Source organism: Bactrocera neohumeralis, unplaced genomic scaffold (genome assembly GCF_024586455.1).
Source record: "Bactrocera neohumeralis isolate Rockhampton unplaced genomic scaffold, APGP_CSIRO_Bneo_wtdbg2-racon-allhic-juicebox.fasta_v2 cluster09, whole genome shotgun sequence".
Classification (NCBI taxonomy): Eukaryota; Metazoa; Arthropoda; class Insecta; order Diptera; family Tephritidae; genus Bactrocera; species Bactrocera neohumeralis.
Window position 1 is genome coordinate 10,506,459 of NW_026089622.1, and position 20,327 is coordinate 10,526,785.

General features: G+C 41.4%; 1 pseudogene; it reads left to right on the forward strand.

The window, feature by feature from the left end:
• Positions 1-9,549: 9,549 nt before the first annotated feature.
• On the forward strand, positions 9,550-19,434 carry LOC126764608 (uncharacterized; annotated as a pseudogene).
• The last annotated feature ends 893 nt before the right edge of the window (positions 19,435-20,327 follow it).

The window sequence follows — 20,327 nt, forward strand, 5'->3', positions numbered from 1 at the left end:
CTATACTTCTGTCTTTTGCTCAGCCAGTTCTTCTAAACTCACCGTTTATGCACTCATTGCATTTGCTCCGGAGGTCGTCAAGGTGTTTAGCCACTGCTACCACAATAAAGTCGTCTGCGTATGTAACTAATTTAATAGCTTTCGGTTGATGTCTCCTTTGCACCCCATCATATATTATGGTCCATAGAAGGGGGCCTAGTACCGAGCCTTGCGGTACTCCACTCGAAATTGAGTAGCTCTTAGTGCCTTCATCTGTATCGTATAGTAGTCGCCTGTTTTTAAAATAACTCATGACAATTTCCATAAGATATTGAGGAGCACGTATTTCATATAGAGCTTTGATTATGTTTGCCCACTTTGCTGAGTTAAAGGCATTCTTCACATCCAGGGTGACCAGCGCACAATATTTTTTTGTTCCGCCTTTCCATCGCTTGCCACTTACTGCGCATTTCGCGGTGTCAACGACATCGTATAGTGCGTCAATGGTGGACCTCTTTTTCATAAAGCCGTATTGTTTTTCTGATAATCCGCCGGCTTTCTGGATTGCTATCTCCAAGCGGCTTCTAACTATGCTTTCATATACTTTGCCAATAGTGTCAAGCATGCACAGAGGTCGATATGAAGATGGTTCCTCCGGAGGCTTTTTTGGTTTAGGAAGTAGAACCAATCGCTGGACTTTCCATGGGTCGGTAAATATTCCTTCTTTTAAGCACGCATTGTACATTTTTACGAATAATTTGGGTTTCAGTATCATGGCTTCCTTTAGGGCTCTGTTTGGAATGCCGTCTAATCCAGGCGCTTTCCTGCTTTTAATTTTTTCGGCTATGGCCAATATTTCTTCTTCACTAACTGGCAGTGGTGGCTCTATGACTTCGGATCGAGGTTTAGCATAAGAAATACTGTAATGTTTTGGAAACAAAGTTTCGACGACATTTCTCATGAAGAATGCACTTTTGAGTTGATGTGCCTTGTTTTTGAATTTTGACATACATCTAATATATAAAATTCTCGTGTCACGGTGTACGTTATTGAACTCTTCTGAAACCGCTCGACCGATTTTCGTGAATCTTAGCGTGCATATCGGCTAGGGTGGAGAATCGGACAACATCTATTTTTCATCCTCCTAAATGTTAAGGGAAATTGGAAATTGGAAAATTCCCAAAAAGTAACATTTTTCCATACAAATTTTTTTTTTAATTTTTGTTTGTTTTGTTTTTCAATATTTTTATTTGTCAAATATTTGAATCATTCAATTTCGGTCGCATGCTTTTTTTATTCCGGCTATTCAAAAGAAAAATTATTGAAAATTATTCAGTGAAAACGTTATTTTTCACATAAAGTGATCAATTACAGATTGAAATTTCTTACGAAGCCACGAAGAGGTCGCGCTAATATCGGTCGGCGTTCCGTTTGCCATCAACGTATGGAACGCGGTCAATCAGCAAGCGATCGTCACGATGTCACAGCACTTACTTTTACTTTTACTTTTGCAATTCATGAACGTTTTCCGACTCTTGTGCGTCTCGCATTTAATGTGGAGAGTGTATTTCAACCCAGAGAATACAGTACAGCCAGTGGAAACACCGCCAGCAACAAAATTAACATTGACGAGTTTTTTCTCAACTTTCGTCAGTGACCCGTTTGCGAGAAACTTGCTCTATTCGAAAATACCTTGATATTATACCTGGAATGCATCGTCAAAGAAATAGTTGCACAGAAAGCAATTCCAACCAGTAGATTAACATCCAGGTGTGTTATCAACTAATGCATTAGGACAAATTTACACAATCCACCCAATAAACGACGATTGTTTCTACCTTAGGTTGCTATTGATTAATGTACGCGGTTCAACTTTATTTGAGTCATTGCGTACTGTGAATGGTACGGTGTGTGCAAATTTTGGAGAAGTAAGCCAGCAATTACAATCTCTGGAACATGTTAATCACTGGAATGAAAATGAAGTACGCACTCTGTTCGCTATAAACATTTAAACAAATCAGCCTTCAAATCCGCGTCTAAAAATTGGAAATGGATCAATTCCGGTGGTTCGATATCAATTCCATCTGTCGCTTATCAATTCACGAAAGATGAACTCATCACGAATGTTCGGACATTGGCCAAGTTATCGTGAAGTACGATTCCTTAAGTGCACGCGCAATGTTAGCTGCAAAAAATACCGATGTTGTTGACTTAAACTGGAAGATTTAAAGTCAAATTCCGGGAGACGCTCATACAAATCGATCGATCGTCTTGACAATGAGACGAAGCCGCGAATTATCAAGTGGAATTTCTAAGTGCTTTGGAGAGGCTTGGTATGACACCGCATTATTTGCGTCTCAAAGTTGGATCTGTCGTTATTATGTTTCGCAATCTTCAAGCACCGAAACTGTGTAATGCAACCCGACTGATTGTAACGTAGCATCTTATAGAATGGGAGAGAATGCTTGACTCTACGAATTCCTCTGAGCTCCAACGATTTGCCATTTCAATTCAAACCTTTTCAGTTTTCAAAGACTTCTATTATTTTCCATATCAGTTCCAACGCATTCCGTTTCAAGTGAAAATTGCATTTGAGATGAGAATCAATAGGACACAAGGATAGTCGCTAGAAGTGTGGGTCATAAATTTGGAATGCTTGACTCTACGAATTCCTCTGAGCTCCAACGATTTGCCATTTCAATTCAAACCTTTTCAGTTATCAAAGACTTCTATTATTTTCCATATCAGTTCCAACGCATTCCGTTTCAAGTGAAAATTGCATTTGAGATGAGAATCAATAGGACACAAGGATAGTCGCTAGAAGTGTGGGTCATAAATTTGGAAATGCTATGTTTTTAACAAGGACGGATATACGGCTCACGAGTTGGAAAACCAACTGCTCTGTAGATTTACGCACCGAAACAGAAACCAAAAAATATTGTTTATCAAGCTTCGTTAAAATTGAAAATATTTGGAATAATCGAAAATAAAAGATTTTCAACACAATATAAATTCAACTTTCTTTTCATTTCAAAACACATAATTTCAGGCAGGACAACGGCTGCCGGGTCAGCTAGTATTTTATATGCTGTTCCCCATGGGTCTTCGTTTGCTTCCTCACAGAGTTTTTCAAAACACTTCCTTTTACTTCGACCAATGGCTGACTTCAGAAGCTTCTTTTGACTTTTAAATATATTCCTAAGACTGTTTTCATTTTCTTCACTCTGATTACGTTGTAGGCGGCGTCTAGCTGAGTTGCAGAGTTTTCTGAGCCCAGCTATTTCTTCATTTCACCAATAGAATGGCCTTCGGTTGTTGTGGTGTGCTGTCCCTCGCATGGTTGCGTCGCATGCTATAAACAATTCTTTTCGCACTGAGGATACCAAGTGCATGGCGTCTTCGCCTTGCATATTTTTTGAACTCCAGACCATCTCAAAAAGTTCGGCATCAAAGTCTTTTTGTTTCCAAGTTCGTTTTTGGCATTGGCTCCTGCTGCGGCTTTCCGTCCCTCCGGCATATGGGACTTCGACAATAATAGCCATGTGGTCACTATTTGTAAATATGTCCGACACCGCCTACTTAATGTGCCTACTAAGGGCGTCGTTGGCGAACATGAGATCGATTATGGAGCCTTTGTTTCCTTTTTGAAATGTATTTTGCGTTCCGCTATTCAGGATCGTAAGATTCGTTTGGTCGAGGAAATCAAGTAGTAGACGCCCACGGTGGTTTGTGCGCCTACTACCCTAAGCGGTCGACTATGCATTGAAGTCGCCTGCGATTTTGATTGGTGCTTTGCCTCTGGTTTCTAGAGCAAGTTCCAGGAGGAATTATTCAAAATCTTTAATAGAGGCGCTGGGAGGAGCATAGCAGCTAACAAAGTATATGCCACGTATATTTGCCCATGTAAAACAGTTGTGATATCTGGAGCGAGATATAAATGGTTGTCCTTTACATGACCATATTGCAGCTTTTCCGGATTTGTCTGTGGTCCAAGTGCTTTCCGAACGCTGGGAGTATTGTTCGCTTAATAATGCGACATCAATGCTTTTTTTCATATGCTGTCTGTTCAAGCAGATCTTGTGCTGCAGCGCAGTGATTTAGATTTAATTGCAAAATCTTCATTTCCCTAAAGATTTCGCCGTCTCCAAGTTCGTGGGGCAAGTAGTACTCAAGGCTGAGTGTGCTCCTTTACAAAGCATGCAGCTAGGATCATTAGTGCATGACTTCGCTACATGTCCACCAGCTCCACAACGTGTACACAGGGACGACCTGTCCACAGGGTTGCAGCATTTGTGCGCCATGTGCCCCAGATGGGAACACCTAAAGCAACGGGGAATAGGGGAGTATTCCCGGAGGAGACAGATGGACCACCTGATCTTTATCTTGCCAACCTTAAGCGCATCCTTGGCATCCTGGGCGCGCAGGCATATAGTAGCTATTTGCTTTCGAAAAGCCTCAGCAAAGAAATTGCTAACTGTTGGTGTGAAAAACTAGGAATTCCTGACAAAACCCCAGGACCGCACCAAAAACACAACCACTTCACTTGAAATTTCAACTTTCCCCACTTGCGTAGTTTCAGGCTGTGCGGAAGATGTATGGTCCTTTGCGCATTAGCCACGGCGAAAATCGCATTCGATGGAACAATGAGCTTTAGGACAACGGCTACACTTATCAAAGATCGTTCCCACGATAGTCGCGTCTACATTCCCGGAACCGACCCGGACATAGGGTTCGAATGGACGAAAACACAGCACCTCTGAAAATATTCGACGCAGTACCCGCCGGGGGAAACAGGAAGAGAATCACTCCGTTGGAAAAACCTTTTTTTCAATATCTTTTTATTTATTGAATCTGCTTTTAATTTTAAAAGCCTAACATTAAGTTATAAAATATTAAATCTATTTAAAAACTAGACAGTCTCAAGTAAGTGGTTGAGCTGTTTTGGTGATACGTTGCTCCTTAGTATATCTCTTCTTTTAAGGCGTGTGTGATCGCAGGAATGTACTAAAGCATTGGCCAAAGGGTTTGGGTGATCTCGAAGTTTAGATATATATTTAATTCGGCTGACTTCTTCTTCTTTCTTTACCATAGAAATACCAAGGTCTTTATGGATATTTTCGTTACGCGTGTACCATGGTGAACACGTAATTGTTCTAAGCATTTTTGATTGGAACCTTTATATAATATCAATATTAGTTGCACAGCCATACATACATATCGGCTTTATGGCCGTATATATAAAAGCACTTTGTGGTCAAGGCTAAGTTTGGAGTATTTATTTAACTTACTTCATTCGCTTGGGGTACTAAAATTTTGTTAATTTTTGCTGCCGGACACATTTTTGGTCTAAGCGAAAATGTAACATGCTTACACTTTTGTTCATTCACATTTATACGCCAGTTGGCTAGACAGACCTTCACTGCTCGGCTAATATTCTTGATGCTATAAAGTGGCATTGGTTATGGCTCACTATAGCTGTGTCATCCGCAAAAGTCGATGTCAATATATTATTAGCTGTTGGAAGATCTGGTGCATACTATGTATATTATGTATAGAGTTGGTCCTAAAACACTGGCCTGTGGTACACCAGCCCTTATCTTTCTTTCATCAGATATGAAATCTCATACTTTCACCATAAATTGTCAGTTTTTTTAAATAAGACTCCAATGTTTTATACAATTCTAAAGGTAAAATGTTTTTAATCTTATATAAAACGCCTTCATGTCATACCTTATCAAACGCCTGAGCCACGTCTAGAAATATTGCTGAACAGTACTCCCGGTGCTCAAACACTTTCCTTATTTCGTTGGTAATACTATTTATTTGCTCTATCGTTTTATGTCTTTCACGAATTCTCGCATTGATGCGTTGATATACGTATTATATTATTTTCGTGGAGGAAGGAAGAGATCTTTGATAGTAACACTTTTTCAAATAGTTTAGAAATACAGGGTAGAAGACTGATTGGTCTGTATGAAGAATGCTGTATTAAGTCTTTTCCTGGTTTATCTATCAAGATAATCTGCGACCTTTTACATGAATTAGTATAGTATCCGAGATTAAGAATTGCATTGAAGAGCAAAGAGAGAACTTCTACAGCAATATTTAGTAACCCAATTAGCATTTTTGAGGTAATATTATCATGTCCTGGTGACTTTTTTGGGTTAAGTTTTTTATTATTCTAATAATTTCAGAAGGTGAAGCCTTAAAGACTCGAGAGAGTCGTGAACTGTGTTGGGTAAGCTGGACAGCTCAAAGTTGTTCTTTGGGCAATTAGATTGAAATACCTTTTCTAGGTGATTTGCAAAACAATTAGTCTTTTCCTCGCCACTTCGAGCCCAATTCCCACCCATGTCTCGTATAGGCATGTTGGAGTCAGTTGGTGGCTTCATGGACTTTTGGGCTTTCCAACGGGAATTTTGCTTGTTTGATTTTGAACGCAGCTTCTTTATATACATTTCAGTGTTGAATTCTTCCTCACGCTTAAGCGCTTTTTTTAATTTACGTACAGCTGAGTGGAAAGGGAGCAATATATCTGCCATTCTCGTCTTGCACGCCTTTTTTGGTGTTGCTAAGACAGCTGCGTTAGTTTTATATCATTGAGTTCTCTTATGCTTTCGTCAATATCTCTTCCTGTGTTTATTTTGTACGCAATATTAATGTGGATACTCATGTATTTTTTATATTTCAGATGATGTTATAAGATGTTAGATCCACTTTTGGATCAACGAATATATGTTGTTCACATATCTTTTTTAGTACAGGAGAGTAATCAGAAGATAGGTCAGTACATGTCTCAACTGTTATGTGCGATTTATCTGTATATGAGGTTACAGCAAAATCAATGAAATCCGGTATTTCGTTACAATCAGTAGCCAATATGTCGGCTTACCAGGTGATATTATTTCAAGGTTATTGTGCCTAATTATAATAGTGTTATACAGCTGTCGTCCTTTCGGATTAATTAGTCGTAAGCCCCAATACGTGTGTTTCGCATTGTAATCTCCACCTGCTAGATATCTATGGCCTGGTGTTCGAAAAAAGTCTTTAAATTGGATGCCTGTAATTTTAAACCGAGGTGGGCAGTATATGGCCGTCAGGTTTAAGTCCGCGCAGCGATTTTTTATAGTTATTGTTTAAGCTTTCAATTGCGATGTCTCATAAGATTCTAATGCGTGGTGATTTAACCGTTTTCTAACCAACACTGGACTCTATGTTACAAACCACTCAGATGGAAAGGCACATGGAGAAGCTAGGCCCATGTTGAATAAGTGCTTCTTGAGTTTGCAATGGCCAGTGTAGAAGACGACCAGTAGCTTGACTTTATCCCTTGGGAGATTGATTATATATTTAAACCTTTTGAGGTTGTAACCATTCATTAGCAACTTTGCGTGGCGCCAGCCTGGAAGTTGTTGCCAATGTCTCTCCCTACCCACCGCTTCATCCTTGCGGAGCTGTTCCTTTATAGTGTGGGAACCTACCGCTACGAAAGGTTCCCGTCCTACCATGTTGGTGGATGCTGCAGAGCAGGCAAGTTCATCGGCCAGTTCGTTTCCGGCGATGCCTTTGTGACCTGGCACCCAAATAAGGTGCATTTGATTACATTTTTCCAGACTATTCATACGTTCTATACACTCCTGCACCAATAGTGATTTTATCCCAATAAGGTGCATTTGGTTACATTTTTTCAAACTATTCAGACGTTCTATACACTCCTGCACCAATAGTGATTTTATCCCGTATGACGAGATCGCTTTGAGTGCCGCTTGGCTATCGCTTAGTATAGCTATGCGTTCGTTGCGATAGCCGCGTTGGAGGTTTAAATCTACGCACCGTCTGATAGCAAATACTTGGAATAGGAATGGAGAGTTTTGCACGTGGTCCTGCGACCCCTGCGCCAATTCCCTCCGAGGTTTTCGAGCCGTCGGTGTACCACCTGATTGTACTATCCCTGAGTAGTAGCTCGAGAGCGGGGTCGCGCCATTCGGCCTTGCTGCTGAGGGTGATCTTAAACTTCTTAGTGAAGTTCATCATTTCAGTAATGCTGTCCCTGGGAAGAAGAGCCAGTGGTATGGCGCCACTTATCTCTTCCATACGTTGGGACAAGATTACTTTACCTTTGCCAGTCCCCTCTGCTGTCATTTTAAGCAGAGTGTGCTTGGCAACTTGACCAATTACTAGGTGTAGCGGGGTGAGCTCCAGCAAGGCCTCAAGTGCCGCTCTCGGGCAGGTACGCATAGCTCCTGGCATACAGACGCAGGCGAGCCTTTGCAGTTTCTATAGTTTAAGTCCTACCGTCGTTTGCGATGCTTTCGGAGCCCAAACCACCGCTCCACAAGAGATAATTGGTCGCACTATCATGGTGTACAACCATTTGATATTCCTTGGTTTACACCCCCAGGATTTACTAGCCAGCCGATTACACACTATCAGTACCTTTGTGGCTTTGACCATGGTCAACATGCTGCTTCCATCTCAACGTGGAATCCAGCGTGAGACCCAGGTGGGATAGCACACCTCCCTATGGGCAGCCCCTTGTAGTACCGAGACGGACACTGGTGCCAGCCTCTACCCACCTGCGCACGGCAGGCGCTACATTCCTTTTTGCCTTGTCACGCTCCCGTGAGACGTGTTGTCAAAGCACCTTCGATGTCTAGGACATCGTCACCTCGCTGGTATCTAGCGAAATCTGTATCTCCGAGGTTAGGTGGTACAGGGCAGAGTTAGTCGATCTGCCTGCTCTGTACGCATGTTGATTCGCATGCAGGGGTGCAGTTATAAGAGCCTTTGATCTTATTTCCTGGTCCAAGATCTTTTCCATACTCTTTAGCAGGAAGGAAGTTAGACTGATCGGTCTAAAGGATTTAACCAGTGAGTAGTCTTTCCTTCCCACCAGCGCCAGGCTATCTCTCATCAGCTGTACAAGGTGTGGCAGTAGAATCTGCTCACCTTGTTGCGGAAGCGCCGGAAAGATGCCGACCGCTCCCGGAGACTTGAATTTGACGAACGAGGCCGTGGTCCACCTGACTGAGTTCGGAGTAAATAGTTTCCTTGCAACTACCCAGTCCAGGCGAGACGGCTTGTGCTCTACGATAGGTAGGCACTGGTCTACCTCAACTGTCTCCGGAAAATGCTCTCGTAGGAGTGCCGTAGATCTCTCCTCCGTACGGGTCGTATAAGTACCATCACATTTTTTAATCGCTAATTCTGGGTTCGTCTTGCCCTTGGCCAGAGCTTTGTGCAGTCTAGCTGCTTCTGGTGTTGAGGAGACGTTCTCACAGAAATTTCTGAAATTCTCCTGCTTTGCAAACCTAATCTCCTTAGGCTTAGTACGCTTGGCTTTATTGAAGAGCTTACGTACTTTTGATCTGAGTTCCGAGAGTTTTCTAGACCACCAGGGGCGTCCCTTGGCTCGGGGTCTCTCACTGGATAGATCCAGATTACCTTGTTGCTGTCCACATTGAAGCCCCTAACCTCTCCTCTGTGGACCCATGGCTCCTGTATTAACAGGATGCCCAGGTTATCCGCCGAGAATCTGCTCGCGATTACAGCGGATGCTGACGCCGCGTGATGCAGGGTCATCTGGGCTGCTTCCATGCGGGCACCTTCGAGGCCGGTGAGGCACTGTCGCCTCTGACCCTGTTCCTCGCTAGCCTTCGCCTTCCTCAGGAGTTCTTCCCTTCGCATCGCTCATACCCTTCCTACGAAGGTCATCGTTCTCACCCGGACGACCTGCTGGTGGTAGAGGTGGCAGTATTCCCCTGCGCCTCCTCTTTCTTTTGACCGTGCGTCTGAGTTGATCCTGCTTTGAGGGGTTGCGGAGTGGTCAGCTGCGTTGTTCGCGAATGCAGTGGATGCTGCCTGTTGAACACCGTCGCATGAGGGCATGTCATCATCATCTTCTCTGGCATGCTCCTCAAACAACGCTCGCTCATCAGGCGATAGGGCGTCCAGGAAGCTGAACTTGCGTTTAGCCCCTGAGCCTCCCTTGCATTCAACAGTACCGCTGTTGTTGCCGTTGTCCATTGTTGTCTACGTTGGTCGTTGCCTAGTCGTAGTTGTAGTTGTATTTTTGGTAGTTGTTGTTGTGTCGTTGCTAATCTTGGCTCCATGAGGTGAGCTATCGGGTCTATGTATTTTTAGGGGAACTCAAAGATCCTCCGCGCCAGAGCCCCATGACGCGGTAAGGCCACCGTTACTTCCCAATTCGGACCGGTGTTGGGAAGGCTCCGTTAAAATACAGCCGAATTTACATCCTGGTTGCAAATCATCCAATGGGCACGGGAGTCGCATAACATCTTGTATTAGGAGGTGGTAGCTCTTAGTTGCCGCACGCATGCCAGGCAGGATGGCAGTGCCAATTGACACCACCCACACCGGTTGGGGGGTGCCGAGTATGCCTTGCGACTTAAGCCCCTGCACCACGGCAAGGTGCCTACCATTCGCAGAGGGAGTGGTTAGTAACATAGAGTCTAAAACCCGGTACAGAGAAATTATTTTTATTCGTAAGATGAGTTTCTGACAATAGCATTACATCAATTTTATTTTCATCCAGAAATCTTCAAAATTTCCAATTTATGTTGGTTAACACCCTTAGCATTCCACAAACAAATGTTCAATACACTCATTTTTTACTTAAAAAATATGATTATCTCTTGAATGATATTTCGCATTGTAGACATAAATTGTGTAATACATTGGGTAAGGTTAAATATCATAGTTTCAACGCGCCCATTTGGTTGGTTTTGGGGCCATTGCATTTGTGCAGTATTGCCTTTCACACGTTTGCATAGCGCCCTTGAGTAACATTGTCTTTAAGAGTTACTGGTTTTGAAATATCAACGGGGAGTTCAATATTTTCATTAGGCGGAATATTCAGCATTTGGCTACGACGTGTTTGAGTTCCGACAGACAGTTTAATTTTGTGATTTCCCACAATTATTTAAATTTTTTATTTAAATCCTATTTTTTATGAGTACATTTGGATGTGGGCTGTAAATCACCACACACCACGCAGGCACTGCATACAGTGTAAAATGATTACGTGTGTCCAGTTTGTGCATTGTACTGGACCTTTTCTTGTATGTGGTACCTCAACAGATATTCTGCGATGGAGCAGATATTTTAGATTGTACATCGGATGTGTTTCGTTTTTCTTTGGTTCATTAGAATTTGGCATCAGTTCTATTTTAGCCATTGGTTGTGGGACTTTATATCTGCTAAAAATATCTTTATGTATATCTGCTAAAAATATTTACAGCTGATTTAATACTAAAACCGCATTCTTGCATTTTTAATGTCGTTAGAGTCTACCGAAGACTCTATCCGTTTTATAACATTAACTAGGCCTTTAGAGCTCTTCAGCTGGTAAGAGTAAGAATTCTTGTTATTATTTGATAGGTAGGTAGGTAGGTAGGAGTGCAGTCCTATCGGGCTCAATTAGCACTTGATGTACAATTTTGATACACTGTTCGTAGAACCTCCTGTATCTGCTATTACGTTTCACTTTCTCTCTCAAACCATTTTGAGGTTTCGAAGAAACTACTTATGTCCGATATGCTTTTAGTGTAAATCCATTCAAGGTATGGTGCTTGATGGATTCTAAGTGTTTTGTGTCGGATCTGTGCTAGAGCTGGGCATTCGCAGAGAAAGTGGAAGATTGTTTCATTGTTCCCTGCTACTCCGCAGCCACGGCAGATGTCGTTGTAGGGCATACCCATTTTGGATTCGTGTTCCCCAAATGGCCAGTGCCCTGTTGTGGTAGCTGTTACTGTGTAAATATTTTTTCTTGACCTATTTAGTAAGTCGTTGGTTCTTTTCCTGTCATATGTTGGCCATAATTGTTTAGTTATGACGCATTTTGTAATGTTTTTCCACCTGTTATTTGCAACTTGTTGAAATTGATTATTGATCTCTCCTTTGATCGATCCTATTAGCTCCGCCTCGTATTCGTTGAGGAAAGCTCCTGACTTTGCCAACTCGTCTGCTTTTTCGTTACCGAAAATGTTCCTGTGGCCGGGAACCCAGATCAAGTCTGGTTGGAGCTTGTCTTTTATTCAGCTTAGTGCTCTCTTGCAGTGGTTAACTACGCTGAAAATTGTCACGGGTGAAGACAAGGCCAGGAGCGCTGCCTGGCAATCCGTTAATATAGTTGCTTTATTTATATTCCCGTGGCTTTCTAATAGAGCTTCGCAGGCTTTTTCTATGCCTAGTACTTCTGCTTGGAAGATGCTAGCCGTGTTCGGTAGACGTATAGAAAGAGATATGCCTAGATCAGCGGAGAATACCCCCGTGCCTACTCCGCAGTCCATTTTGGCCCCGTCGGTATAGACTGAGATGGTATCCTCCTCTCCTATTGAACCTCTTCTCCATTCCCGTCTAGATGGTATCCTCACCTGGAAGTGTTTATTTAAATCCAGCTTTGGGGGAATGTAGTCTGATTTATTAATGGTGAGCTTGTTTAGGATTACACTATGTCCGTGTAGTTTTGCTGATTCCAACCTCCCAACTCTTTTATTCTTATCGCCGCAATAGCTGCTATTTTGTGAATAAAAATGTCCATTCGTTGTTAATGCAGGATAACATTGAGCGCATCAGTCGGACATGACCTGATTGCACCAGTAACACCCGCACATGCTGCTCTTTGTATACCATTTAATTTTTGTTTATGTTGTATTGTTTGTTTAACGCTGGCCACCATACCAAAGTTCAATATGTAAGTATGTAAGTAAGTATTATGACAGCCGTATACATCCGCATGATTATACTTGGATTGAGTCCCCAATTCTTGTTGACAATTCTCTTACAAGTATAGTAGGCCATGTATGCTTTGTTTATTCGTTTTTCTATATTTATTTTCCAGGACAGTTTGGTGTCAATCTCCACCCCCAAGTATTTAGCTGTAAAGAATAGAGTGAGTGTTGTACCGTTTAGTACCGGAAGTTGAAACTGAGGTATTTCGGGTTAACTCCTAGTCCATTGTTTTTAGCCCATAGGTTTAACCTTCGAAGTGCTCTTTCCATAATCTCGCTGACTGTTGAAGGAAACATGCCTGATACCAACAACACTATATCGTCTGCATACGCTACTGCTTTCACTCCTCCTCCGTTTATTTGGAAGAGTATTTCGTTCAGCGCTACATAGAAGCGGAGAGAGGACCCCCCCTTGAGGCGTCCCTCTTGTTTGTGTTGGAGCGCCGTTTGAAGCTATAATCTTCCTATTCTCAAGCATCGATCGTATCCATCTGCACACAGTGTCATCCATGCCATGTGCCAGAGAATTAATTATAGCATTTACTTCTATGTTATTGAAGGCGCCCTCTATGTCTAGAAGGCAGCCATGGTGTATTGTTTGTGGTGTAGTGATTTTTCAATTACCCTTATCAGCATAAAGAAGGTAAGGCTTACAGGTCTAAAATCCTTGGCATTCTCGTGTGTTCTTCTGCCTGGTTTTGGAAGGAACACAACTTTACTTCTTTTCCAACTCCTTGGGATGTAGGATAGTTGAATATTGGCTTTGTATATATTTTCAAGCTTTTGAACCATTGGTTCTGCAAGTTTTTGCAGCGTTATGAGCATAATCCCGTCAGGACCTGCCGCTTTAAGGCTTGCAAAACTGTTTATGGCATATTTGATTTTACTTTTGTCTACTATTTGGCTTTAATAATCAGGTGCGTTAAACGGTGGTTCTGGTTGAACCCTCGTTGAAGGTGTTTGCTGACTCCCGGGGAAGTGCGTTGTAATTAGTACCTCTTTTGCCGAGGAGGTCCAATCACTTCCCCCGTCCTAATGTAGGCAGTATTAATATGATCTTTGAATAGCTTTTTTCTCAGCCTAGCGGTTTCTCTGCAACTTTCTAACGATGTGCAGAAAGATCGCCATGAGTCGTTTTTAGCTTTTCTGACTGCTTTTTTGTATCTTTTCATAATATCTTTATATGGCTGCCAGATTTTGGTTCTAAAACTCTCATTGAAAGCTTTCCTTAGTTGTGTTCTCAAATTCTTGAGTTTACTGTTCCACCAAGGAAGATACTTTCTCTTTTTCGAAACTGTTAGCGGAGTAGATTTATTGAAAGTTGTGGTTAAGATTTTTTCCAACTTCTCTACTTCTGAATCTAGTTCCTGAGGAATTCTGATACTCTTATTGCCCCTCTTTTCGAGGCATTTTGTTGCTATACTGGTGAATTTTTCCCATGCTGTTCTTCCGGGGTTCCGGTATGTGAGAGAAGCACTGTATTTCTCGTGAATGCTGAAAAGTATCCAGGAGTGATCCGACATGGCTCATCGGATAGTTATCCACAACGAGACTGTCTGTGTCTGTTGATAGCGTGATGTCAAGTACTTCCTCCCACCCCGGAAACCTATCAGATCTTGGGAAAATAAAAGTTGGCTTATCGCCTTTGTTGCATATACTTAAATTACTATTCAGAATATACTGCAAGAGGGACTCACTTCTGGTGTTTATGCTGGAGCTTCCCCATACGGTGTGCCTTGAGTTCGCATCACACCCTGTTAGGACATCTTCTTTCCTGTTCTCCTCTACTAGTCTGATGAGCGGGGCCGGTGGTATAACTTCGTCAAGGGCCAAGTAGGCCGAGACCAAGAAGAAGGGCTTTTCCTTCTGTTCCACCTTTACCACTATGATGTCTGCTGTGCTGTAATTAGGACAAAGAAATGTATTTATACTTTTATTGATAAGAATGCATGCCCTAGGTTTACCTTTGTTCCGTGTGTAAAACAGATTAAAGTTGCTGCTGTTTAGACCTTTAATGGTATCTTCTCTGACCCAGGGCTCCTGTATTATGCTGATGTCGATGCCCCCCTCGTTCATGAGGGTTGTCAGATTCGCTGTAGCATCTCGGGTTTCTTCGATGCCCACATTCCTTAGCAACTACCTGGCGTCGTCGACCTCTTCCGTGTCGTCTTCGTCAGCCGTTTTGTCGCCTTGGAAGATTTTTAACCTGGACTTACGAATTCCGAAGCTGATTTTCTAGTCAGTTTTCTTGAGAGCCTCAATGGATTTTTCGCAAATGGCCACCAGTATTGGTCTGCTTGCTTTATTTGGTTTTTCCTCCTTGATCAGCTGCCACTCATCTATACCAGGTATAGATTTGTTTTGCAGCTTAATACACCTCAGGAGTTTTTCGCCTGGCTCCTCTAGTGGGGTTAGCAAAATACGAGCATGAGGTCTCTTTGGAATGTCACTACCTGTCAGGAAATCCAGCGAGACCTGGTCCGCGCACTTGATGGCCCTGTAGCCCCTGAGGGTCTCAAAGGAGTCGAACTTCGGGTGAGGATCCGCAGGATTGTCGAGTATATAGCTTTGCACCATACTCGACAATCTGACGTCGATCTCCACCCATCTTTCCTGTACCGTGCTCGGAGAGGAGGAGTTACCATCTATGATGGCCACTTGCAGGCTATCCATTGCTACATCGCAGAAATGCCTCGCCGCTGTTGCGCTACTGTGCTCGGCTTCACTCCACCTCAGTTTTTTAGGCAGAGTTTCTGGTGTTTCTGTAGTAGATCGATTCCTTTTTTGTGAAGTGCCGTCCTGTTTGTTCTCTTTTAGAGGTTCTGATTGTTTCCTCTTCAGGTAGCTTTCATAGGCGCTTTGTTTCTGCCTCATCAACTGGGGTACCGGCTGCCTGGTCTTTGGCTATCTTCCCTAATATGAAGACTGCCCTCTGGTACCGGTTTTTCCTCAGCTGGTTCTGGGATTTCTTACGTTTCTTTCTGATTTCTCCTTTAGCCGCCAGTGCACTTTGGTTGGTGCTCATGGCATCTTTGGAGGTGGACGCTTCCTCCCTTAAGGCTGCTGTTTTCACTGCTGTATCTACCGGTATACTTTGGTTGGTATGTCCGGCAGTACTCTTACTGGTCTCCTGGCTGGAGGCGAGTAGTTCGTCTTCTTCGTATTCGGTAATAGGAATCCTGTAGTTCATGTGATTAGTCGTCGCTGTTGTCGTCAATTTGGTTGTTGTAGTGTTTGTTCTCGTTCATTTTTGGTCACACGAGTTAGCCGGAAAGGGTTGGTCACTCGTGCACAGAGTCGGTATGCGGAGAGAAGGCTTTTATACCTCCGACCTCGCCCGGGCATCGGAGGGGACCGTTCGCGATCAGCTATTTATTACCCCCCGCTGACCATTCAGCCCTCGGCACGGGTACCTTGACACCTTGGCTTAGGGTGGTGTTGGTGCGGGTATCCTCATACTTCCACAATAGGAGATGGGCGTAAAACTTAGGGTTTATTCATCCATATCACTATTGTGGGAATTATGAGGTGTCCCTCTTAGTTCGTAAGATTAAAGTGCGTTTCCTTTGGGATGCACACTTTAATCTTAATTAAGCCCCTTCGCCACGACAAGGCGACCAACTTCTTATCAGTTATTTGATAAGAATTTTACAATATCCATGAAACTTTTTTCAGAGTATGTGTGATTTTTTTTCGTCTATGCTACCTTTTTTTAGGGGCACAATGTGAAAATTGTTTGTGTCTATTATATTGCTTATTTTGGGAAAAAGCGCATTTGAGCTACGCTCACGCAAATAGATTGGAGGGGGCTTGGCATTCACGGCTGTGGTGGTACCCTTTGCATCGTCGTTAGGGTCTTTGCTCAGTAAGGAAAATCTGTTACCATTAAGAATTTCTGGCTTTTTACTATTTAACGTGCATGGTTGAAAATTAATGTAACGAAACTTGGCGGAGAAAGATCTGGCTTCGCTTGAAATCTCCAATTAGCGCCATATTGCGAAAAGAAAAAACGACTGGCGCACTGCTGTTAACTCGGCTATAACCACAAAAGCATTGTCCAGAGAACTTGTATTATAGAGAACGTTCACCGCGTTGCCAAATTTACGATATTTAATTTTTTGGAGGGGTACTGTTTTCTATTGTGGATTCCACCATAAAAATATTACTAGCGGATTTCACCCACATTTAACATGAAGGGGTCGAAAATAGCAGAATTGAGCATTTTCAGTGTTAAATGAGAAAAGTGATGCTAATTTCAAAGTACGTTTACAGATTCGCATATTTACAATGTGCAAACGGCTATGGATATCATTTATACTTAGATATTCTACATAAGTATATATGTACAGCAATTTGACATATTTCATGATTAATTCCGATAAATCTGTTGAAATGTATAATAAAGTCATATTTCTTTATTACTTAAATATTATAATTAATATAGGTTTGTTAAGTTATATATTTATATACATACATATGCATTTATTTGCTTTGGGCATTAAAAGTTTTGATAACATCTTTAAAGACCAAGCCGTCGCATAGATTCACATATGCAAGTTAATACCACCAGTTCATATTAAGCCTTGACAGACGACAGCGTTAACCCTGATTAATTGCGCACTTAATCAGATCCAAATTTATAGGTGACGGACACCAGCGATGCGAGTTAGCGAAGAGTTGATTGGCATATTAATAACATTTTCAATTTTATAAAACAAAAATGGATAGAAGACAAGCATTGCAATTGTTAGCCGCACAGATGGTGCAAAACCACAATTTGTTAAACAAAAGTATAAATACATTACTATTAAAACTGCTTCAAAAGATTAAATTGATGAAGCGATACTGGAAACTAGTACCAAAGTGGCGTCTTGAGAAATAAGGGAAAGAAGCGCCTGGAAATTTGTAAGTTTAATATATTGTATATTGAATATTAATATTTTATACCCCTCATTTATATATGTATGTTATTAATAAAAGGACCGCAATGGCACTTTTTGGGAGTACGATGTCAAAAAGATGGATGACATCCGATTTAAAGAAAACTTTCGTGTAAATAAAGAAGCTTTTCACAAAGTATGTGAAAAGGTTAAGGAAATCGGAAAGTCCAACAACAACATGCGACGTTGCATTCCACTTCAGAAAAGAGTAGCTATTGCGTTGTATGCGTTAGGTTCTTCAGCGGAATACAGAACTGTAGCAAGTTTATTTGGCGTAGGACGCACCCCAGTTGGGGAAATAGTTGTGGATTTTTGCAAAGCTGTGTGCACAAATTTATCGGATTGCATCAATTCATATCCCCTAAGCACAGAAGGAGTAGAGCGAAATGTACAAGGTTTTGCACACCTTGCTCTTCCGCAATGTTTTGGAGCAATAGATGGCTGCCACATTGAGGTTCAGCCGAAAAAGGAAAATGCGATCCATTATTATAATAATAAGGGGTGGTACTCGGTTGTTTTGCTGGCAAGTTGCGACTATAGGTAAATTTCATATACTTATTGGAAATATTTATATAAATCCTTTCACTATTTTATAGATCAAAATTTACATATTTATACATGTTGGCTCAACTGGAAGAAATAATGATTCTTACATTTTTGAAGGTAGTTCCTTAAAGAAATTTCATGAAACCGCTGATATTTTTGCTCAGAGCATCAAAATGATTGGAGATGTTAACTTCCCCGTATTACTTATAGGCGATTCAGCCTTTCGATTGTCGCGTTACATGATGAAGCCTTTTCCATACTCACCAAATCAACCAGTGTTAGAAAAAAACATTTAACTATCGTTTATTCAAATGTCGCAGAGTTATAGAGAATGCTTTCGGTCAACTAAAAGCTCGATTTAGAAAAATTGGCAGAGGTTTACCGGTAGCTCCAAAAAACGTTAACGTTACTATACATACATGCTGCATTTTGCACAATTTTCTAAAAATTGAAAATGATGAAATTCCTTCTTCGTGGATCCAAGATGCTGCAGAAATAATTACAGAAATTCAACCACATCACACTACAAGAGCTGGGGAAAATGATGTAACAGCATCGGCTATTATAAATGCAACAGCTCTGAGTTTTCGTGAGTATAGATGTATAGAATAGCAAAAAACAAATATTAGTACACTTAATTACAAACATCCATTTTTTAAAGAGATCATTTTTTTATTTAAATTCATTTTTTGTTACATTATATAATGTTTTAAGACTAGAAAATAACAAAACATTTCATTAAATAATGGTTTAGGACTAGAAAAAACGATAAAATTATTTTAAACTTAAAGTTTCTTTGCGATTTTCTCCATAAGGGTTAAAAATCTTTCGGACAAATTCTTGTGCTGTCGAACAGCCTGAATTGTTTCCTTTGAAACGTGCTTTGTTTCATCCGCAACCCTTTCCAATATGTCAGTTTGTTTATTTAAAACCTTTAACAACTCGGCGCTAAAATTACGTTTTCTTGTTGCAGATGAAGGTGATGGTGATGATGACGGCAACGAAGGTGGCAGCGAACATGATGGTGATGGCATCGGACATGATTGTGATGGCAGCGGACATGGTGGCGATGGCCATGAAATTAAAACAAAGATAATAATTTTCGTTTAGAAGTCAATGCAAAATACTAAAATTACTTACTTTTTATCTTTAACCGTCGCTTTTCAAAATAACTTTGTTTACATTTAAACGTAAAACGGCTGTCAATTATTAACAATGTTACCAACGAAAATCCCACAAACTCCCTAAAATTTTGAGAGTTATGTTTGGATTCAGCAACGGAGTTGGCTGTGGTAACTCCTGAATTAATCCCGGAAAATGCAGTTAATCCGGTTTAACGCTGCCATCTGTCAGGGCTATTAGATAAATATTTATTATTAGTATAACTGACATCGTCATTTTCAACAACACGATATTTCTCCTGTATTATTATGTAATTATACTCTCGCAACAAAGTTGCTAAGGAGAGTATTATAGTTTTGTTCACATAACGGTTGTTTGTAAGTTCCAAAACTAAAAGAGTCAGATATAGGGTTATATATATCAAAGTGATCAGGGTGACGAGTAGAGTTGAAATCCGGATGTCTGTCTGTCCGTCCGTCCGTCTGTCCGTCCGACCGTGCAAGCTGTAACTTGAGTAAAAATTGAGATATCATGATGAAACTTGGTACACGTATTTCTTGGCTCCATAAAAAGGTTAAGTTCGAAGATGGGCAAAATCGGCCAACTGCCACGCCCACAAAATGGCGAAAACCGAAAACCTATAAAGTGTCATAACTAAGCCATAAATAAAGATATTAAAGTGAAATTTGGCACAAAGGATCGCATTAGGGAGGGGCATATTTGGACGTAATTTTTTTTGGAAAAGTGGGCGTGGCTCCGCTCCCTACTAAGTTTTTTGTACATATCTAGCAAACTCTTGTAGCTATGTGAACCAAGCTCTACAGAGTCGTTTCCTGTAGGCATTTCCATATACAGTTCAAAAATGGAAGAAATCGAATAATAACCACGCCCACCTCCCATACAAAGGTTATGTTGAAAATCACTAAAAGTGCGTTAACCAACTAACAAAAAACGGCAGAAACACTAAATTTTACAGAAGAAATGGCAG